Source organism: Aptenodytes patagonicus, chromosome 1 (assembly GCF_965638725.1).
Source record: "Aptenodytes patagonicus chromosome 1, bAptPat1.pri.cur, whole genome shotgun sequence".
Lineage (NCBI taxonomy): Eukaryota > Metazoa > Chordata > Aves > Sphenisciformes > Spheniscidae > Aptenodytes > Aptenodytes patagonicus.
In genome coordinates this window covers 63,301,311-63,322,175 of record NC_134949.1, presented here as the reverse complement: position 1 = coordinate 63,322,175, position 20,865 = coordinate 63,301,311, and the positions used below count along the sequence as shown (strand labels likewise).

The 20,865-nt window shown below is 37.2% G+C and overlaps 1 protein-coding gene across 1 annotated transcript in view; it reads right to left on the bottom strand.

The window, feature by feature from the left end:
* The window catches only part of IGF1 (insulin like growth factor 1), an 82,124-nt gene extending 61,530 nt beyond the window's left edge, over positions 1-20,594 (bottom strand). The window contains exon 1 of the mRNA XM_076339616.1: positions 20,547-20,594. The gene's annotated coding sequence lies outside the window, so the exon portion shown is untranslated. The remainder of the gene's footprint in view (positions 1-20,546) is intronic.
* Positions 20,595-20,865: the final 271 nt, after the last annotated feature.

The window sequence follows — 20,865 nt, the reverse complement described above, 5'->3', positions numbered from 1 at the left end:
TTGCCACAATGCCTGACAAAATCTGAACTATAGTAAGGTAACTGGTATGCCATCCGCTTGCATTCTTCTATATCAGTTCACCGTTACCTATATGCAGTTATTTGTTATCTGTAACTGTTGTTTCTTTTCTTACATTGGGATTATAAATTTTCTGGAACCAAGATAGAACCACTATAATAGGTATCACCTGAGAGGGTGGTAGGGCTGAGAGCATGGTGGAAGACAGGATGGAAGAGGACAATAAACACAGTGGCTGGTGAACAGCTGTTCTTCATTATATGAAAATAGCAGAGACTTTTATTATGTTGTTTTAAGGACATATAACAACATTTTATGTTGTTTTTATGTTGTTTATCCTGCACAGAACGTACACAGATGCAGTAAGTTTCATACACTGTGAAAAGATGATTAAGCTATATTGAATGCCATGGGTAATGTGTCCCCTGTCCTCTCCACCCCCCACCAAAAAGCAGAAGAGCCTTTTGAAGGCATGATGTCTTATAAGTCTTCCCTTAGCTTACTGATTGGTTACTGAATTCAGCTCACTGGGCCAATGGGAACTGTATTTTTTGTGTCTTTTTTTTTTTTTTTTTTTGAGGTCCCAATCATGATATTAGACATTAAAGACATTATTAATTTGCCTAAATCTAGGCATCTAGTGTCATTTTTAGTGCTGCAGGATATCCTGCATGCCCCCAACTTCCACTACAGAGTGATACTTATTTCCTATAAGTCCCTGTGTCCTATCTGCTGACCTCATATACATTTCTTGCATATTTTAGGGCATCTCAAATGGCGTTCAGCACCTGCAGGTAACTGAACCCCACCATAAGGCCTTCTTTTGGCAGACTGGTCTGGGATTCTTGTAAGTGCAGCCTTTGGCCTGGGTATTACCTTTGGCTTCTCCATAAGTAGAGATACTCTGTCTTCTGTCATTTACTATTTTTGTGATCCATTTGTGAAGAGGTTTTAAAGTGGAGAACATAACCATTTTCATTTAATTTCAGCATGATCTGAGTGTATATTTTCCTTATTCTCCTTTGCTTAGCCTCCAGCTTAAGCTCTTTTGGTTTGGAGCTGACTCTTTTTATTTGCTTCATAAATCATCTTGCTTACTTTTGGATAAGATAAAACGTTATTTACAATGTTAGTATTATTTCCTGAAACACACAAATGATTGTTTAGCTCTTATAGTCTCTAGTGAATTATTTGTAAAATATTATGTGTTTACTATTGGAGAAGTTTGGCTTTCTTTTCTAGGAAACATATTTGGAGAAAGGGGTGAAAGGGAGTATTTTATTAATATGGAATGTTGTGTTGAAGTTAGTGATAAGTCAAGTATACGGTGGAAAATCCCTTTCATCAAGTTAAAAGTTAGGAAATCAAGAAAGAAATCATTTTACTAATTCATTTGAGCTAATGAACTGTTTAAAAAAAACCCCAAACACCTTTTCTCATGGTGGCCTAGGTAGCATCATCACCACATGAAAAACAAGTAACAAATGTGATGGGGGAGATAGGGGCATGCAATCTGAGCTGTCATTATACTGGCAATATTGAAGAGACACCAAGGAGAGAGCAGTGCCATGAAAAGCAGTTTCTCACTTGGGCAAAACAGGGAAAGTGCAAGTTTCATGATTAAATGAGGATCAAGTAAATTGAAACCTTTCATATTTGCTGATCAAGAAAAACAAGTGTTTCAAGAGCAGGATGGATGTGTGAGAACCTCAGTCCAGAATTACTGCTTATACGTAGTAGTGGTAGAAACAATCAGTGTTAATAACAGGTCAGAATTAATGCATGGACTTGTAAACTGAAAGTACTGAGTACTTCACATTGTGTGGAGTAAGAATAATAGCTTTGCTGAGAACACAAGAAGGCAAGGACTTTATTGCTTGCAGCTAGGATGCAGAGAAAGTGTGTTAGAATGCTGTGATGAATAAAATGAACTACTGTATAATTTTAACTTATGGTATAAGTTAAAGTAGATACCGTTTTGAATATCCTTGTTTTAGTATGTTTTTTTCCCCTAGGTATTAGAAACAATTGCTGCTAAAAATAATACAAAACCAAATATTGATCTTATTTTCCTACTCAAATGAAATATACATCAACTATTGGATATATTGTTTCCACAATTTAAATACTTAATTTTTTTTAAGCATAATATATTTTGAAAATTACTTATTAATTATTATTAAGTGGCATGAGGTGATGTGTAGTTATGACTGGTAAAACAAAAATACAGAATATGAAAAGTAATATTAAACGAAAAAGCTCAAACAAAATGTGTTTCAACATTTTTGAAAGCATTTCTTTATTTTTTTTAATTTCTGTTTTGTGGGAAATTTTGAAATAGTTTGTTCTGATTCAGAATAATCAGAATACCAGAATTTTCCATTAAACTGGAAATTCCCAGTTTCAGCTGTCTCTAGTCTTGCTCTCCCTTTCCCAATGTTAAGCACTGAATAGATCATCTTTGCTCCAAAAAGTTGCTTTCTTTCTTATTCCTAAATAAGCAAAAAGTCAGAATTAACAAAGAAAGAAAATTGGGAAATATGACTGCATAAGCTCTATGCTTGCATGCACAGAAAGAAGGCAAAACAAGTGGGAATTGTGATAGACTGGGGCTTACATATATGTGTATAACTTCCTGGTAGATGAAGGATGATTTCCATGAGTCACTTAGATGCCTGTATCACAGGAAGAAAAATGCATGGCCTTAGATATTCCTCTCATTTCCTAAGCTTCTATCTCCACATTTAGATGAAATGTAGAGGCATATTCATTTTTTCCTGAGTCATCTCAGGGGTTAATCTGTGATCATAGATTTTTATAAAATACGGTCTAACAGATATATTTAATGGTATTTTGCTTTTTCCGTAATTTAGACACATGAATGCTAATGCCTATGTGTGATTTTTTTTTTGGTTTGCTGACTCAGAAAGAACTGTAAAAGAGAACAAACTGAATACTGTAAATTTTATCACAAGCACATTGCATATTTCCATACAAAGCAAACAGTGTGAGCACATGGCAAAAATGCCTATTTATTTTATCTTGGCCTGAAGAGTTTTTGCATGAGTTACAATAAGGAATACTTTCTGAAGTCTGTACTTATAAACAAACACTATTTGGAGACGAAATAAGACGTCTCTAAACAAAAAGAACATCTGCTTAGTCCATTTTTAATTTCTTTAATTTACAATTAATCTGGCTCCTACTGCATTGCTTAGGACTCTTTCTTCTGGGTTCATTTCTCTTCACTCCCATGATTTACTACACAGAAGGGGCTTATCTCATAAAATTTATACAGTGTTTTGTGGACTGAAGCCAGTATGTTCTGCACCTTCAAAGACTAAGCCCCCTCATTGACATTTTCACTTCTATTTTCTTCAAACAGAAGTTACAGATAGATTGGTCACCTCTAGTTTGACCTATTAGTTACAGTGATACTCTGGTTTATTTTAATCAAAACATTAAAAGCTAATGAAAAAAATAATCCAAACCCATAAACAACCTCACCTAATTACAATTTTTAGATTTTGGTCAACTATGCTTTCATTAAGAAACTACTGAATAATTCATTTAACTACTGAACTACTAAAAAGAACCCACAGAATGACAAAGTTGCCCCAAATAAAAGCTATATTGATTCTGATTCATGAGTGCTTCTCTGTAATAAAGACTTAACCAGTGTCATTTAAAGCTCAGACCTCAATCTGTACTGTAGCCCTAGGATATAGCAACCATCTCTTCAACTGTCATCTTAAATGGTATTGTCTGATCAAATGACCAAATCAGATTCCCTTTCCCTCTTTTCATCTTAAAAAACAAAGTATGTTTGATTATAGCAGAATGAAGCTCTGCATTTAGCAAAATAGGAGGAGTGAATCTATCTTAACTCATGCATGGATTCTGTCATTCTGAACAATATCTGCTTAGTAAGCTTGATGTATTTTTCACCCTTTATTTTCATCCGTTCTGTCTTTGATAACATTATTTTGTCATTGGATATGTTTTTAGGTTTTCTGAAAGGCGATGGCGGCTTAGGCCATGGAGACTGACTTTGTAAATCTGTGGTTTCGGATTTCAGGGCATCCTGTATGTGAATGCATTAAAACAAACAAAAATGCATCTTTGATCTCTGACAGATCTTAAATACGATCATGTTGAACTTGGCTCTTATTATCATTTCCACCTCTGAATTACTGTATTACCTTGAGCCACTTGAGCCATTTCTCCGATCAGTTTCATATTTTCTTGTCTGTGAAACAGGAATAATAGTTCTGAAATGTTTTGTAATGTACTTTGAGACTCATAGAGGGAAAGCAGAGCAAGCCACGTTATGTATTTTTTGGAGAACACCACCGTGGCCAAAAAACACCTCTGTATGTTTATAGGAAGTGACAAGTTACTGTGTTAGCCCTGTGCATATTATGTCTCTGTCATCTTCCAAAAGTGTTAAGCATAGCTGGAAGAATTCCCAACAGATGCTTCCTTTTACTTATTTTCTTATTTTTTTCTTTTACACCATTCACAAGTGTTCTTGTCAAAGACCTTCTTCGCAAAACTGTTTCTGGAATTATTGTTCTTGGTACGATACTAATATTAAAATATGACAAAAGTTTATGCTTCATTACTCTGTTGTTTAAGAAAACAATGCTGTTATTTAAACTGATGTAAGTGAGGAGTAATACCTCTGAAAACAGTGAAATACAACTGGAAAGGGAATTGCATTCCATGAGGTGGCAGACACCAACGCTATGTATTACTCAGGATGTATAGGGAACAATTTAATAAATAATCTTTAGTCTAAATATGTGCACAAATATACCCTATTTATAGAATAGGTATATTCTATTTATAGAATAGGGTCCTGATTCTACAAGCAGACCCATTAGCATGAAACTTTTTCCCAGTCTGTGAACCTGCCTATGGGTTGAGCCATGCCCCTGTGCAGAAACAAGCCCTGCTGGCAAAGAGGCTACTGTCTGGGTTGCTTTCCAGTGGTAATGAGCACCTGCAGCGCTCATTTGGCTTCTTTTGGTGCTAATAGGTGGTTACCGTTTAAGATTGGCAAGATCGATTTGAATCTTACTTACCCTTTCCGTAATAGTTTAACCTCTTTTCCTTCAGTGTTATGTAGAGTATTAGATCTTTTTTAAAAAATAAAATAAAAAATCATGAATATGAAAGTTTTTATCACATGAAAAAACACACAAAGAAGTAAGAAAACATGCTTTATCTTTGTTAAAGGGGGGCAAGTTCTGTGAGAAGTATCATGGGTTAGAAGTTTAGGTGATGAAGAGAAATAAGTCTTAAGCAGAATTATTTAATTGTTTAGAATTTTAGCTCTTCCACAAAAGATTAATAGAAGAAGAACACATTTACTTCATATTCTGTGTTATCTATTTAAACAGGACTTTACTGTTTCTGTGTCTACTTTTACAGCTATCACATCTTTAGTTCGCTAAATCTTTATTTTTCTTGCATGGTTTTTTGTTACATAGGATATTTTCTAGATCAAAGATTATTATTGCTTCTTTAGAAAAATGTTACTGTTTAAATCTTTCTTTTTATGGGCAACAGATTCATCATTATGGTAAAGAACTGAATATTGGTGCAGTTTTGAAACACTTCTTTAAGATTTGAAAAGTGTAGCAGGCTGTGTAACAGATTTTATCAGTGGAACAAAAAACTTTGCTTATCATTTGATTTAAAAGGTTTCTCTTTCTTTATAAATTTCTATTTCCATTCTTTTGTCTTTTGACAGAAAAGAAAGCATACATACAAGCATGGTACCTACCTATACTTCCCAATGTTGTGGGTTTTTTTTATACTTACTTGTCTTTTGGTGAAGGATTCAAATTTTTAACATATTTTTTTTTTTATGTGTCTATAATTATTAATACCAGATCTATATGCTACTGGGTCATTCATAAACACAAGTCTGAGCCAGATGAGCTGTGAACACAAGACGGCATTTCAGCTGAACAAGGCAGAGCAGAATTCAGCGTTGATGTGGTTTTATGCTGGTTGCAGAAGGAGACATGGTGATTTATTCTTCATAACATTAGAGGGGTGCAGGCAATTGTTATGTGAGCTGGCATAAAGACTGCAGGTACAAAATTAACCTGTCAAAACTTGAGCAAATTTTAACAGGTACAGTGAGTTTTGTTTGAAGCATTGTGTCAAATATGCCTGGAATATTTTTATATAGTATTAGAAGCCCTAAAACTGAGTGTACTAATCATTGAACCATGGACTTCAGCAAGATTAGAACATACTGGCTTAGAATCAGTTGCATTTTTTTTTATTTTAAAAATTATCTTTGAATCTTTTTGTAGAAGATTACAGTGCTCTGATAGGTGTGTTAGGTTTCTGTTTCTTTTATTCTAATCTTTACTGATAATTTTTATCATTCTTCTATTCTTATTCTATAAACATATTGTTTATATGGAAACAAAAGTATGCTAGGTGCTTTTCTGTCTACTTTTTGTTGTGATAGGTCTATATGATTCTAGTCACATTGAAATACATGTAAACTTACTGTTCAGTTCTTTACTGGAACAACATTTGTCTGTTTTGCTAGTATTTCTTCCATCAGAAGAATCTGTAACATGACTACTATATAAAAATAACATCCCCTCCCCTCTAAATTAAAAAAAAGGGGGATTTTATGGTTAAAAAAATCAAGCACATGATATGAAAAAAATAAGATTTGCAGTTGCACCTGAACACTTTCAGCAGCCCCCACTGTACATTCAGTTTCTTCCCTGAATGAAGAAGGAATTCTTTGGGGGAAATACTCTGTGGTCATGTAATTACAGGTTAATAAAAGGATGCACTCAAGGCTACATGAGTGGCCACATATTTGGCATTTCCAAGACCACTTTCCAGTCTTGCAAAACATCCATCTGAATAGCAAACATGTCATTTCTTGGGCTTCAAGCATGAGACTCACTCCTTTTGCTCATACTTTACTCCTCCTGCCACAAAAGTGGTATCTCATTACTATTCAGTAAAATTATTATTGCTTCTCCATGGCTGCACATGGCATGTAGTGCCCACAGATAGGAAAAACAGCCTGTATTGCTGTGTTCAGTGCCATACTTATCAGTGATGTTTTTGGAGGCTGTGTCTACACTTCACAGGGCGGGCAACCTAGGCACCACCTTTCTTTGGAAATTACAGCAAAGAAAAGTGCGTACTCAGGTCTTGACTCAAGGCTCTGGATGTGGACAGGGTGTGCACCTCGACTGGGGTGCTTCTCAGTTTCATTGTCCATATGTAGTCACAGGAACCTCATTGACTAAATATTGCCTGGGAAACAGCCTCCTATAATTTTAATGTGGCTCAGTCTTCCTGGAGGCAACGATTACATGACCTTGTATGTAAAAAGATCTGACATGATCCAGATGCATTGTGTACTAATTATTTGTACTTGCTAACTACTACTGGGTTTTCACGGCTGTCAGGTGAGTTGAGAAGTCTAGAGCAGTCTTCATTCCAAACACATGAAATCCTTTCGTAGCTCAGTGGGCACATGGCCTTTGGTTATCAGACTACTATATATGACAAACTAACCAAGGTGTTCTCGTGATTTAGTTAGGATGCTCTGTCAAGAAGGTCTGTCTGCTAAAAGAAATGGCTTAGCTGATACTGTTATTCTCCATAAAGGTGTGAAGGCATACACCGATGCCAAAAAAGAAGGTTTTAGCCAATGTTAATAATAGGTCCTAGGTTCCTGATTTTATCCTTGCAGTTACAGATGGTTATGTTTTTCTTTCTTTCCTGTCTTGCACTGATACACTATGCTGTGCATAGTGGAAAAAAAAAGCTGTCATGTTCCACTGGGGCTCTATACAGGGAGACATTTTTAACATTCCTATAGACCCTTCAAGACACACACTGATTATGAATATTTATTAATTTATTTCAGGACTAATGAAGTCTGTATTAGATTTTGATCATGTGTGATTCTTTTTTAAAGGCAGTGTTTGAATAACAGGTGAGACAGAATGGTTTAATAAAAAGAAAAAAATTATGCTATTGTCTCTTCCATCCAAACTGATCGGTAGCTTACTTACTACCTACAGAACTGTAAACATGTTTACATTTATGCTTAAATACTGTTCAGTGTGATATTGATAGTGAAATCTATCCTCAAAATAACTGCTGGAATTGGTAAGTAATCCTAATATTAATGAAAATGTTCTCAAAAACATGTTTTACAATACAGTATTTTAAATACGCATTATGTGAACACTTCCGGCTTGAGTTGATTCATGTGTTATAAGAACCAGCTGAAGTTCATGATGTAACCATGTTAACACTTTTTAATAGCTTTTTGAGAACACAACACAATTGTGTTAATGATAATCAGTTAAAGACTCTATTTGTTCCAGATGTTACTTTCCTAGGAAAAAAAAAAAGATTTTTTTAAAAAAGAATTTCTTCTATGTCCCTGTTTAATATCAATTACTCAGAAAAGTCCTAATGTAAACCTAATCTCTTTCTTTAGCTAACATACTAGCAAGCCATAGCTTGAATTGGATATGTAAATACAACTGTGAAAGAAACAGAGATGCCTAGAAAAGCATTTTCTTTTTCTGGCATGGGCCTTTAGTTCCCGGTGGCCTAAAGTCCCACACCACAAAATCACTATAACTGGCATGGCTGGCAACTTCTTCTCTCATTGTCAAACTGATCCTTTACAGTAAATTTGTAGGAACTCTGAAACTGAGCTAATACCAAAAGTATCAAAATGAAAAAAAGAAAGCAAACCACACACAGATTCAAGCATGCTATTAAATGACTGACTTTTGATAAACAGTAGGATTGTGACCTATATTAACAAAGCAAAAACATGTATTTATTAGTCGCTTATATTTCAAAGGTTCCTCCAAGAGAAACTTGACATTCAGTGCCTCATCAACAACATGGGTACATTTTACTAGACTTACGTTAGACAGACATGTCCAGGCTTGTTCATAATGTTAAGTAAACATTGATCTTAAAGGTTATAACTTCAGGAAAGAAAGGAATCAGGATCCTGGGAGGTGGTGAAACATTATGCATATATCTCTATGTTGCAGTAGTAGCTGGAAAATATCTTTAGTCATTACAATAGGTTGTAAGAAATAGCTTTTTTTACCTGCATAAATTAGGAAAAGGTACGATAGCCCAGAAACTTTCCTCCACTAGGACAAGCTCAAGAAAGGAAGGAAGTTATTTATTGGTCCTAGATTTCTACAGTTATGTAGCTCCTCTACATTGCTCCAGAGGATCTCCCCAATAAGGATATCTCAAGCAGAGGACATGTACAAGATCACAATGAATATCCCATGATTTTCAATCACACCATTCATGTTCAACGGATGTCCTTGGGATGCAATCTCTTGTAGCACCTTTGGTAAGGATACTTGCTCTCTTCTTTGCTCTATATCGCAAACACTCTGTGGCCCATCATGCTGCTTTTCATAAAGGAGCCTTCTCACTGTTCCCCTTCAACATTGCCATTGATCTTTCTGTGACTGCATGTTCTGATTAGTCATGACTAACAAGGTTGGAGAGGAGTGAGGAAGGAAGCAGGAGGCTCCAAAGAAGGAGGTGAACCTGCTGCCCAGAAGTAAAGCAACATTCTTCTGCCCTCTGCACATATGGTCACTGTATCTTGAGGACTGTGTCCTTTTGGACAGTGCTTGTCCTAGTCAAGTCCCAGTTTCTCTTTGCTGCACCAAGAGCATAAGAGTTCTGGCCAACTGTGTCTTGGTCGTTCTGGGCATGCATTGTGAACATCCTTGATACTATCATATGATGAAACTACAAGGAATTTAGCTACATGGAACAGCTGCCACGTATCTGCTGAGTTTTCCTCTGGTTCACTCAAAGCACGAAGTCATTGTCTATGAAGCAGGTGGACTGGCAGTGTGGAGAGTGCTATAAGGTTCACTCAGGACCATAGAGTTCTTCAAAATGCCTGTAGGGAGAGCATGGACTGTCACTGTTTATTCCAACACAGTGAAGACCTTGACCTTGGTAGATACTGCTCTTGCAAGGTAAGGGAAATATACCATCTGTATCAACATATATTGGGCATTAGGCCAAAATAATAGAGTCTTTTTGTAAACAGCAAAACCAGTTTTTTTGGTTAAGTGTAAAAGTCACTTCTGTTTTCCAATTTAAGCAGATGTTATTAGCCTTACATGGAGAAAGAGTGTTAAAAAGCAGTGAAACCTGAAAGACAGACATTTTTTTCTCTATTGTTAAATACAAACACTCCCACCCGAAAAGGCAGAACATGTTTTTTGCCAATACAGTCAGAATCTACATAAAAAGGCTACCCATATTAATCACTGTCAGATTAAGCATTGACTTTTTACAGAAGCACTGTGACATGTTCATGCCCTTGATGGGCTGCCTCATTTTGGATGTTTTCATAGTGTTAATGAATTTTTGCAGTTTGATCAGGGAAAAACAGAAAATTTAAATATGAGTCATGTAGCGACAAGTTTTTTTCAAAGTATTTAAGAAAAAAAGCATCCCCTAACAGCAACATGTGTTTGTGGAAGAACAATGGGCAAAGAGTGAGTGCCACTAGCCTTCTCTGTCATATAGACTGTTGAATTCTCCACTGAGTATTCATTAAAAAATGTCTATTATCACAGTTCCTGTATATGACTGCAAACAGGACATCCTGCCTTACAAAAAACAAAATCAAGAGTCAAGAAGAGCCCCTTCTCCACATCTGTCAATAATACTTTGGGAAACCTGTACCTAGCAGTCACTTTACTGTCCAGTGTTGAGGATATTCTGGATGGCCCCTCTGTACCCTTTCCTTGGTCATGTGGGTAAAATCACTTGTCTGGACTCCCCGGTGCTGTATATGTATAGAACTGCAGTAAACAGACAGGTGAGCTGAGCTGGAGTAGTGCTGCTCTGTGTTTAATCCTATTAACAGTGGCCAGTTCAGTCTGCACTGATGGTTTACTTTTGCTGAATGGTGATCCTGCCTACCAAGGCTGCCCTTGTGCCTTAGAGGGAAGGGGACTGTAGCCATATAAATAGGAGAGATGTTCCACTGCCTTTATCTGCATCCTCACGACTGTAGACCTGGGTATCTGCCTCATTGCATTTCCCCTCCCAAGGAATGATGTAGTCCACTTCCTCTTGCTTGTCCCTGAGGTCATGATCACACCCTTCTCCCAGTTGTGAACATCTTGTCTCCAAAGGAAAAAATGCCTGCCTTATGAGTTTGGTCTGTTCAGCAGGGTTTTGGAAGGGACATATCTTGTGTAGAGGTACAGGGGTTAAGCAGTCTGATATGTGATTGGGGCAAGATGGGTTATGCTGTGTTAGGCGTGATGTTTTGGAATACTGGGGTGAGCTGGCAGGAGTGCAGATCATCTAAGCCATGTAAAGAATTCAGAGCATGTTGGAAGAGAGCTCTCTTAAGGTTTATTTCTTGACATTAGAACTTCAATGCTCTCAGTTTCACATAAAGGAGATTCAAAGTGCTAGACAATGTGGGCAGTCGGAGAATCTGGTCTTGAGTGTGCTGTTCAAACTGTAACAAGGCAAACTGTAACTTCAACACAGCAGTTGATTCGACTTGTTCTGGCCATAGCCCTGGCATGGCTGTTTTAACATGTGCCAAGCTGATTATAGTCTGCAGGAGACTATGTGCCAACTGAGAATTGCTGGAAGGCAGGCCAACATCAAAACAGTTAGAGGGTAAACTGCTTGTTGACTTTGTGAGTGACTTCTGGGAAGAGGGGCAGCCTCTGGCAGCCTCTGAAATTGCTGAGAATGGAAGGAAGTAGTGTCCTCTCAGAAATGCAGTTTGGGGTGGTTATGAGAAAAAATAACCCTTGTGCCTCTTTGAGACAAGAGTTGTGGGAAAGATAGAGCGAGTTCGTGGACTTAGTGTGGGGGAAGGGAATGAAGAAACTTGCTGGTTTTGTTGGGAAATTGGTTAGTTTTTCCTTGCTCACTCCAGTTCAATCCAGAGGATTGGGGCCCTATATGAGCCAATGAAGTCAGAATGGTTTGGAATATGTTGTCCTTATCGGCCACAAAAGCCAAAAAGGGAAGGTATTTAAGTCCATCCTTTTAATAAAAATAGGCACATATCATGCAGATACCCCTGGACTTTATTCTTTCTGCTGGTAATAGGTTGACCAACACCCCTCAGTTGATCATTGCCAGTCTTCTTAATAGGGATTGAAATTCATAAGCCATAGCTGTATTTCTTGGCTTTGGTCTGTGCTTAAAAGCATTACAAATGGAGCAGGAGTTGATAGGTAAACTTGTGGCACTTAAATCCAGGCACTTATTAATGATAAAATGCATTTAGTTCATTAAATCAATCTCTCTCTGAGCATTTTTTCTTCTGCCCTCAATTCCCTGTATCACTACAACCAAAAGGAGCTGTAGTGTCTGCATGTTTTTAAAATAAACAGAAAAATCCTTGATGGTGCTGGACTAGATGTTCCTGATAACATGTTGCCAACAAAAAAGTTCTCATCCTTGAAGAAAGTTTTTCAAGTGGTCATGACACTCTCAATCACGTAAGCCTCTCTTCAGAACAGACATTCGTTGCCCTCAAATGACTCTTCAGACTTGGCTCAGAAACAGGCTGACACAAAAGGGGCTAATTAACACACACATTTTCATGGGGAGGAATCTGGTTTCCAAACAGATTTTTACCAGCAATATAGCTGACGAGCTGAATCTGCTAGGGCTGTTTCTTCCGTCCAATTTGAATGAAAATGGAAACAAGGGATAGGAGAAAGAGACATTTCATTCCAGTGATGATACGGACATGATGAATTCCTTTGAGCCCAACTTCTGTCATGTTATATTTCTTCTTAAATGAAGCAAGGCATAAAATATCAGAGGAAACAAATTAAAATAGAGATAAAAGTTACGTGTGCCATGTACATATCCACAGGAAATGTAGGCATGTACATTTCTGAAATATGTATGTATTTATGGAGAAGAGGCAGAGAGGGGGTAGAAAGGTGGTCCTACATTATAGCACTGGCCTAGAATCATGAAGACAACACTCCATTTTTCACTTCTGCTAAAGGCTTCATGTCCTGTAATTCCCTTATAATGATTGCAGTAGTATAGCCCTACTCTGCACAAAGGTTTTAAGGCTGCACGTGCATCTGTCCAGACAATTGTGACAGAACAGTGAGACAAAAGCAGTGAATTTGGTAGAACCCAGAAATCAAACACCACCACCTACTCCCTCACATGTAGCCAACACCGGTTAGGAGAAGATATCCTCAATGTGCAGGGCCTTGGGTTCTCCTACTTACTTTGATATGCTCCCTGTTCTACCTGGATTGATTCTGAACCAATTATTATTTTACTGTCATCATTATGGGAAATTATATATGCCTCTCGCCCCACCATAGCAACAACTACCAAGTGTTGATAGCTAATTGCTCCAGACTAATGCACTGCATGTACCCTTGTATCTGGCAGGGTATTGTAGTGGCTGCTAGCAAAGGGCTCTGAAGATAAGAACAGATTTTCACATGTTTTAGTGTATCACAAGGAGTCCATTGTAACACTGTGCCCTTTGGATTAACATTAAAGAAACGATTTTTTGTCAGTTTATCAAAGGAAAATTAAAGTTCCTTAGACATCAGTTACATTGAATCTGAGCCCTTAATCATACTGACAAGAAAAGATAGAGAATTTGAGCTAAAGAATGTTTTCATAGCCTTAATATTGGATGGCTGGTATTTAACTCTGTGTAAGCTACTGATTTTTACAGGGAAGAGTTTTATCTCACTGAAGCTACAGAATTCTGTATCATTTCAGTTTAAATTACTCTACCCCATATACCTCTATACATTTTCCCCATATGGTAGACTGGATTTTTTTTCATTCCAAAGGCTATTAGATAAATTTCTAGAAATGGTTCATTCAGAAATTAGTTTGTTTTGCATCCAGCAACACAAGGAACTCAAACAGAAATTTAGGGGGGAAAAAAAGTCCTGATTCTCAGTGACACTGTCTGGGCAGTCTTTATTCCACATGAAACTCTATTTGCAGTATTACCAAACATTAATGTACTGAAATCTGTTATAAATGGGTACTGGACCAACTCTCTGAAAAACCTATAGGAAATGCGTAATGAAAAAAAGCGCTGAACTTGAAGTTGTTCTTTAAGAACATAAAAGAATGCTAAGTGAAAAACATATGCAAACAGAAGGTGATCTGGTTAGCAGATGAATTACTGTACAGTTATTTGGAATTACAGGCTTTTCCACATCTGACCAATAGAAAAAAGAACAAACAAAGTTCTAGAAAGAAAGCCTCCTGGTCAAACAGCTGGGGGTAATTATAAGACCATGACCAAGCCATCAACAGTGTAGGTGTTACTTTCAGTTTGGAGCCAAAGGGAAAAGGAGGCAGTTAAAAACATGCTCTGGGGAGAAGGAATAGGAAAGAGCTGTAAATATAATAACGTAAAAGGCCACCATAAAAGAAGTCCTAGGAGTAAGTAGAGAGCATACAAGGAATAGAAAATATACACGTTCAAAAGAAAAGCACATTTTTAGAAGCAGAAAAGTGTAGAAATAGCTTGAGCATTGTCCAAAGTCAAGCTGAATCAGATGTTACAAAAAAACCCCACAAAACCTAAATAAAATGCTTACCGAATTTTCTCTTCTACTTTTGCTATAGTGGGCTTATGGCACCTTTTTTCTCTTGCTATATAATTTTCTGTTTTCTCCTTCTATATATTTTGCAGTGTAGCAAGTATTTTGTAGTTCTCCTGTGTTATATGCTCTTCTTCACTTTTATCAGTGTGTACTTCCACGGGTTGTCTGCCTCCTTTAGCATAAATACTCCTTTTCACTGCTATCTATTTACTAACTGCAGCCATGTTGAACACTTGGGATAGTGAACTTCAGGTGGAAGGTGGTATACAAGAGATTTTTCTTGGAAAAGCTTTGCTTCTAGTTAAACAATATTTTTTGCTATGAGGGAAGTCCAGTCATTGAATGCCATGGGTGATAACTTGTGCCAGCAAAAGTATTCAGTTAATATTAAGACTCTGAAGCCCAAAGCCTGATGGGAGACAGATTTGTGTGGTATGACCACTGAAGAAGTGATAGCTGAAATCTTGTGAGATAAAGGGGAAATACTGAGATGTAGGATCAGTGGTGTAACTAGCCTAGGAGGAATGACAGCAAGGACTGTAGTTTTATGTTGCTTTAAAATACTATAGTGTATCTTCAAGGTCTTGCTGAAGTATCAATCAAAACTAACATGAAAGAAAAATACCCAGCAAACAAATTAAGAATAGTACTTCATGTAACAGCATAGGCATTCACTGGTAGTCTAACATCTGCATTTTGGACAAAGTCATCCCTTCCACATGTCTCATGGTCTTTACTCCACAGAATAGCGTTATAGTCAGTATCATTAAATAGCTGGGAGGACTGGAATTGATCCTCTTTCAGTTTCCATTCATATATTAGTCCAGTTCTGCAGTGATGTAAGATGCAGAAAGAGATTCATCAGTTTTGCTGATTCAGAAAGAGTAATTTTTCTGTATGAACCCTTAAAAATGTAAGCAAGACTGACCAGTTCCAGGCCCTGGAGGAACTATAAGATGAAATTCAGTCTCTCATTCAGATCCAAAGAAAATAATGATTAGAGAAGGTCAATATGCATTCATACATGAAAATGGGTATGAGAATGAAAGAGGCTAAGACCTGTCAGTAAGAAGTCTTATCTGAAACACCTGATGCAAGCAGACCTGTAGCTCCCTAGTTTTGTTACAGCTTGACTAAAGTACAGCTGAATTTTAGCTGATTTTGAATTTACAGACTTTCTGATATGTTATCTACTGTCAAACTAGTTCATTTTTTTTTCTCTTTCATAAATTGATTGCCTGTTCAGACTGTGCAACATGCTTTTTACCTTTGGAACTACTGGTTAATGCTCTGGAATTCTGATTTATGATTTGAACGACACTAGGAGGCATCAGGTATAGGTTTAAGCATTTTTTTAGCGTAAGTTCTTGTGGAAAGGACCATACAAACACTACAAAAGCTTTTGACAATAAATCTTGAAGGCTGCTGAAAGAAAATGTTGAGCCACAGGGAACAAAAAGAAAAAAATGTGTAACTTTAACTTGTTGTGTTGGTGTGGACTGAGCATGTATTTCTCTGTTTGGGAGGTGTCAAGTTGAGCATGCTATCTAACCACAGCCCTTTATAGTGGCTGAAGTCTAAACTTGACCCAAGTGCATGTTTAGCCAGATGTCATTTGTGATTACAGGAATTTGGACTGACTTTCAGCTAAACCACAAACCTGGATGAATGAATGTTGTTCCAGATGCATTATCTTATAATCCTAAAGAAAATAAGATCTCAGATGAAAGGACTATAGAACTTTCCTTTGTATGAGCTTTGAAAGCTAAGGCTAATCCTGAGATCATTGCAAAGGTTTAACCTACCACTGTGTGAAATTTTAGCCAAACAGAACTTAAGAGCTTTAATACTGTTAGAATCCCCTCAAATTAGTAGAGGAATATTCAAAATTAATTGAACTGGTTCAATGATCTTGAAACATATAACAATTTCTCACTTTAAAACATTTTAATATATTATTATGTGTTTGTTAGCTTACATTGTGCTAGTAACATCCTGATCATGTACGGAACATTCTTCATTGTGGGGAATTCTTTACACATAGTGTTATCCAGAAAGATCACAGAGATACTATACTTCAATAATACCTTGACATAAAGACTTGTGTTGACTATCTGGAGAAAAAGGAACTGGGAAAGAGTGAATGTTTTCAGGAGCTGTATTTTATCTCCAATCAATAAATAGCCACTGTACATTTCTAAGATGACTGTGTATATATATATATAAAAAAAATGAGTATTGGTACTCTCAATCTTACTCTTCTGTGCTACAGAAGGTAACCCAGGCTACTAGTTTAGTTACTAACTTTTAGCTAATTAAAGTTCTTGGGTGACATCTCCTCCCCCACAAAATATTCCAGAGGAGACAAAAATAAGCAGGGCGTTCAAACAGCAGTGAAAGCCCTTATCTTCTGCACAGCTGAAAGTCCAATATTGTTAGTGTTACTCTATCACCCTCGATTTCAGATCAGGTTATGGTGTGTTAACATGCTATTGTCTGCCAGCTGAACTGTGGCAAATGTAAGTGGGTCTTCTTAGCCTGTAGCATGAGCAAAAATGAGTCTCAGTTTAAGTTGTTTTCTTTGTGGACTGAGCTAAGTCACAGTACTTGCCCTTTGTTTCTGGCTAAGAGTGAACTGGCAAACGAAGATCATGTGTTGTATGACAATTTGTCAAGCAACTTGATGGTGTGTCTGAGTCCTTATTAAAAGATAACCTAAATATTTTTTAAAACTTTCTGCCTGGTAGAACTTACAAAGCAAACTGATTTATATGCAAATACAATAATCAACAAAACCAGGCCCATGTTCTTAACGGTGGGACATTTTACTGGATTACTGGAATCACAGAATTTAAACAGGAAAAAGAATATATATCTCCTTAAAAGACTATGAGCATCATTGTTGGTTTCCTTGGTGTCACCACAGTGGTTAATGGTTTTTGAACTCCAATTACGGAAGCAGCCAGAAAATGAACAGATATAGAGGTATGGGAAACAGTGACATGGGTTAAATATGCAGGAACTAGAAATCAGTTATGCTGAAGATATTACTGTTAATACCTTAGAAAAATGTTTGGCTTTGCTTACAGTACATATATCTTTGAGATGTCTGTATTAGCCTAATGATGAAGGATTAGCAACCCTCTTCTAGGTAGCTAATCATGCAGGTTTGTGTCAAAAAAGAATTATATTCTTTTGGTTTGGGAATTTGACACCTTGTTATAGATAATTTAGAGTGTATGAGAAAACTATCTTTTTAATGCCAAATGGCAATCTCCAATAGTGGCCAGCATTGTCATAATGAGGATCACAGATTTGAGTAGTTACTCCTTCCAACTATACTCTTTCTGGATGAGAAGTGAAAGTCTGCTAATATGATATTCAATTATTCACTTACCTTCCTAACATTTAACCTGCAGCAATCAAGCTGGCCTTATCCCTTGTTGACCGTTTACACAGCTAATCCTTTCCTACCATGGACACTTTAAAAAAAATGACACCTATTTAGTGAAATGAACTTCCTTCTGCTTTTGTTTCATGATTTATTTGAACTCAGGTGATACTCTCATCATCTTGGGAAGAATAGGAAGAATAAGTAATTACTAGCTTTGCTGAGAATGACTAGTGAAAGAATCACCTGAAGTAGATTTAAATTCTTTACCTGTGCAACATAAATGAGAAAACACATCTGTCACGCAATTCAAGATTTGTTTTCCATGTATACCTGGAAATCAGCTACAGGAATGCTTTGACAGTGTTTTCTAAATGTGTTGTAACACTGCTGAGGAAATTATCATTTAAGAGTGCTGAGGTAGCTGGCCAATGTCATTGCAAGGCTGCTCTAAAAAATCTTTGAAAAGTCATGCCGGTTGGGCAAGATTCCTAAGGACTGGCAGACAGCAAAGACACTCCTGTTTTCAAGAAGGACAAAAAGAAAGAGCAACTGATATTGTTTATTTTGACTTAAGCAAGGCTTTCAACACTGTATCCCATAATATCTGCATAGACAAACTGATGAAGTTTGGACAACATAAACAGACAGTGAGGTGGATTGAAGACTGGCTGAACTGCTGGGATCAAAGGGTAGCAGCATGAAGTCCTGCTAGAGGGTAGTCACACTTTGTGTGCTCCAGGACTGGATACTGGAGCTGATACTTCACTTATGATCTGGATAAAGTATAATCCACTTATGATCATACTTCACTTATGATCAGAGTGGAAACACAGCAAGTTTGTGGATGATGAAAAATTAGAATTGTTGATACACTAAATGGTTGTGCTGCCTTTCAGAGAGACCTTGACAGGCGGGAGAAATGGGTCAACAGGAATCTCATGATTTCTAACAAAGGGAAATGTAAAGTCCTGCATCTGGGAAGGAATAATGCCATTCACCAGCACAAGCTGGAGACCAACCAGCTGGAAGTCAGCTTTGCAGAGAAGACCTGGTGACCTGGGGATCCTGGTGGACAAGTGGACCATGAGCTAAGAATGTGCCCTTGTGGCAAAGAAGGCCTATAGTGTCGTGGGCTGTATTAGGCAAAGCATTGCCAGCAGGTGGAGGGAGGTGACCCTTTCCCTTTTTCCACTCCAGTCCTGGACTCCCCCATATACAAAAAGGACACTGACATATTGGAGTGAGTCCAGTGAAGGGCATGAAGATGATTTAGGGACTGGAGCATCTAACATACATGAGAGTCAGAGAGCTCGATCGTTAAGCCTGGAGAAAAGAAGGCTTAAGGGGATCTTGTCAAAGTGGTAAGGGGGAGAGGGAGTAAAGAAGGTGAAGCTAGATTCTTCTCAGTGATATCCTGTGAAAGGATAAGAGGCAATGGAAACAAACTGAAACACAGTATATTCAGATTAAACATAAGAAAAAAGGTTTTTATAGTGAGTGTTCAAAGGTTGCCCGCAGAGATTGCGGAGTCTCCATCCTTGGAGATATTCAAAACCTGAATGGATATATTACTGAGCAACCTGCTTCAGTTGACCCTGCTCAGACCAGAAGGGTGGTGGATGAGGGGAGAGCAGCTGATATTGTTAGAGGATTGATAGACAATGTCCAGAGGTCCCTTCCAACCCCAACGATTCTGTGATTCTGTGAAATGACTTTCAAAAACTACACCTTCCACACACTGTCTACACACTATGTAGACTAGTATGTCTGCATAAAACGTCATGACTTACATGACTGAAACAATCAGAAAATGTGTCTGACAAGGCAAAATGTTGTTTTGTGAACTACAGTGCATGAGAATTTAGCCTTGACCTTTTTCCTGGGGTTGTGAGGTATTGGTTGGGTATACAGGTAGCAGAGAAGTATGGTTAGGGTAGCTGGTTGGAAGAAGCCTATTTTGTTTCCTTTTCTAGCCCATGAGAAGGTTTTGGCAGTTGTCTTGGCATTCAGTTGTTTATAGGAAACAATATACAGGAAACAACATTATACAGTAAAGCAAAAGTCTGAAACCCTTGAGCATTCTTCAGTTTTCATGAGCCCACAGTCCTACAGGCAAAGTAGACCACATATAATGACTAATTAATAAGTTAGATGTTTAATATTTGTCTCTTCATAGATAAGATTTCTGCTAAAGTAACATCTCCCATCCCCTGTGACATACCTAACAAGGTATTTCAAAAATCGAGAAGAGCTACATTTCTAGATCTCAGTATTGACTTGTTGGGAGAACACATTTATTTCTTGTATGGATACAAATAGCTGGGAAAAGCATACTGTTATTACTAACTTGGCTCAAGTCACAATTATGATGTTCAAAACTAGACAGTACTTCTACAAATATCTTGCTTTTTTCACTGTCTGAAGTTTTATATGTTTTAACTTTCAGCAGTAAATGTGTCACTCACCCAGAAGCTTCATCCAGAAGTCGTAGTTGGCACACACTCCATTATACCAAATAATACTAAATAATGAAGAAGAATGGAGACTGATTATTAATGCAAAATGACTTGAATAAGCAAATGAATAGAATGACAAAAATAGATTAAATAATTGTGAGTCTCAGAAAGGATGTTAAAATGTACATCTTACATAAATCAAAAATGAAGTGTGTACGACACAGAATGAGTCATCCTGTGAATAAGGGGAAGATGAATTCAAATGTTATTTGCCAGTAGTAATAGATGGTACCACTCTGGTTCTGTCAATCTGCTAAATAATAAAGAT